Source organism: Octopus bimaculoides, chromosome 12, assembly GCF_001194135.2.
Source record: "Octopus bimaculoides isolate UCB-OBI-ISO-001 chromosome 12, ASM119413v2, whole genome shotgun sequence".
Lineage (NCBI taxonomy): Eukaryota > Metazoa > Mollusca > Cephalopoda > Octopoda > Octopodidae > Octopus > Octopus bimaculoides.
Genome location: NC_068992.1, coordinates 4,138,696 through 4,142,036, shown reverse-complemented (window position 1 = coordinate 4,142,036; position 3,341 = coordinate 4,138,696). Strand labels below are relative to the sequence as shown.

The window sequence follows — 3,341 nt, the reverse complement described above, 5'->3', positions numbered from 1 at the left end:
AGAATAAGGACCAGGTTTATATTAAAAAAATATAAGTATAAGTACGCGGATTGATTTGTGGTGACTGAACAGGGTCGCTCTCCAATGGCTGAAACTTGGTAAACCTGTTCTTCGCAGTTAGCGGTAATAAACTTTTGAACGGTTATATGCGCTTTCCGCGTTCAGAGACTTGAGAATAGAACAACAAAAGAAGTGACGACAACGATTGGGAATATCCCAATAAAACTAAACTAGAAACAAGCCTTTCGAAACGGAAGCCTCAAATAAGGGAAGGTCTGCACTGCAATAAATATAAAAGCAACACAAAAACAGATAGCAAACACGTCACACCCGAAAATCGAACAGGCTCAAATGCTGTGGCGAGAAAGAGAATCGTGTTCATATAACCAACATGCTCTACACAATATATTGGTTTCAAATTTTGGCACAAGGCCTGAAATCTTGGAGGGAAGGGGCAAGAATAAGTCCTGGAGTCGATTTGTTCGACTAAAGGTGGTGCTCCAGCGTGGCCGCAGTCAAATGACTGAAACAAATAAAAGAATATACAAATTTATATGTGTGTATATGAGTGAGTGTGTGGGCATATGTGCGCATGCGCACGTGTTTGCCAGTGTGAATACATGCAGAATGACGTCTATGTATTGAAATTCACGTTGTTTTACACTGTGCATTGAAATGAATATTTAACTGTAATATATCATGTAATTTAATGCATATTTACATTGAAAGTATATAAAAATAGGAGCTATGCTCAAATAGTCAGCTATGGCCGCGTGTGTAATTAAATAGCAATATATTAATATATACATCCGAAGCATATGAATTCATAACCGCATGTAATAATAACAGAATATATTTCAAATTCATATCTCCCATCTTTGAAGATGATGGCGGCCGGGAAGATGCTGAACGAAATGATTGCATGGCGGCGTACATTTGCTGAAGATAGTAAGAATGATAACGACGGCCCGAAAACTGATGTAGATCTCTGTATTCATCTCTACATATGAAGAATATTGCATGCTTATGGAGGGAGTCAGTAAGTTATACGCATTTGTGCATACATGCATGCAAACACGCATGTAGACAGTTATCGAATTTTTTCCACATCCTGTATGAAATGCTGACGTCATAACGATTTTGAAACTTTGAGAATGTGAAATAATTCACTTTGGGGACGTTGAAACGCGAATCTAATAAAGCTATGAATAATAAAATAACAGCGTTGAAGTATTAGGCTTTTCTGTCCAATATTTACCCGCAATTACCTTTATTTGATTCGAGATCCACAATTCCACGAAAGAAAAATACACACATACACACACACGCACACATCTATGTAAAAGTAAATAATTTATTCTTCTACTCTTCAACTTGTTTCAGTCAGTTGACTACAGCCATGCTGGAGTACCACCTTGAAGGGTTTTAGTCGAGCAAATCGCCCATAGGACTTATTTTTTAAGCCTAGTACTTTTTCTAGTACTTTGTAAATAGACTAACTCCATACATGTTATACAGAGTGAACCATATCCCTATTTAATATATAAACATTAATTTAATTAAAAATATGTATTTGTTTCTTTCGTTGTTCGAAAACAAAGTTCGTTTTCTATGTTTTTGTGTTTATGCTCTCGTTTCTCATTTTGTTAACGTTTTTTTGACGTCTTGTTCTGTTCTCAGTTGAAAGCGAAACACGCACAATGACGTAATACTTGATGCCAACATAACGGGTGTGTTTGACTTAAAATGATCTACCAGCAAAAACCTATTTGAGAAAACTTGTTTTTGATAATTTTATCGCAGGAATAACTATATTTCTTGTGAACATAGCACAATGTCTGAAAGTGAGTTAAAAACAAGAACAAAACTAAAGGGTTGAAGGTTAGTGAGGTAAAAACAAGTATCCAGCAGTACCATATTGACATTCGTGACCCAGCTCGGTGTGTTTTCCCGCATTGTTTACAAGAGAGTGTCACTTCCGAGACAGTTACTGCACAGAAGATCTTGAAATTGTACACGGACATGTTAAATGTAAATGTACACAACTCTATTTTAATTATCGTAGCTCAATGTGCTTTTAATTAAATCCAAATAAACAGCTATGTACACGACAACAAAGTTTTCATTTAATGTTTTTTATATAAGCTCGTCCGTTCTTGGAGCGCTATAAACGACAAGATTCAATATGTCTGTAGCTAATGGATCGTAATGACGCAAAATCACTTGTCCTACAGTCTTATGGTTTCATTCAGAGTCTAGTAATGTATTTTCACACACATTGTTTAGAGTGAGAACTTCTTTTCCGAGGTAGCTACCACAGTGAAGATTTTTCTTCGTCGAAAGGCACACGAACGTGCTAAATATAAATCTACACAGTTTTATTTTAATCACTGCTACTTAGACCGTCTTTAATTTATATATTCCAGCTTGACTACGCTTTGCACACGCCAGAAAAATTATTATTCAGTATCTATATTTCAGAAGAGCAATTCAAAGTAGGATTTGATAAATGGATTTTGTGCGTCTTGTTGATAAGGCGCAACGATGCAAAAACACGTTTCATGCGGTCCGATGATATTATTCATAGCCCAACTTGGTGTATCTTCATGCACATTCAAAGTACTTTTCCGAGACAGTGCAGCAAAGCTATTCTACGCTTAAGTATATAAGAACGTGTACAATATAAAAGCACACATCATTAATCTTACTGACATTAACGATGTAGTTTTTTTCTTTTACAGAATTGCAACATTTACCGTCGATTTTCTTTTAGTTTCCGTCTACCAAATCCACTCACAAGGCTTTGGTCGGCCCGACGTTATGGCAAAGGACACCTGCTCAAGGTACCACGCAGTGGACGGAACACAGAACCATGTGGTTGGGAAGCCACGCCTGTATAGATATAATGAAAATATTACTATAGAATGAATTTGGACTAAATTTTCTTATGTTATATAATAGTCGGTGATGTACATTGTAAATGCGTTCGTTTACCTGTTGTCATCCATACTTAATTATTGCCATGCCACTTCACCGACCAGAGGTGAAAGCAGGTGACAATTGAAGATAAGTGAAGTTGATTACAAGTATTCGTTTACACGTAGCTTTACATGATGCTGAATCTTGGATATCAATTATCTCATCACATTAATAATAAAGAACTAATAACAAATAAGTCTATGAGAATTCTAGCTCATCATTAAGTTCCAAACTTGAGGGAGTTAAAGAAAATCCAAGGAACTTTACTTGATAAAACGTAATAGATAAACACATGGTGTATACGAAAAAATATTTTGACTATTCACGGTGGTGCTCCAGGAGGACGGCAGTCGCATGGTGGT

At 36.2% G+C, this 3,341-nt stretch overlaps 1 long non-coding RNA gene across 1 annotated transcript in view; it reads left to right on the top strand.

Annotated features, from left to right (window-relative positions):
- Window positions 1-1,222, top strand: part of LOC128249187 (uncharacterized) — a 54,426-nt gene extending 53,204 nt beyond the window's left edge. Inside the window, exon 2 of the long non-coding RNA XR_008265291.1 lies at window positions 885-1,222. This is a non-coding gene — a long non-coding RNA (uncharacterized LOC128249187). The remainder of the gene's footprint in view (window positions 1-884) is intronic.
- Window positions 1,223-3,341: the final 2,119 nt, after the last annotated feature.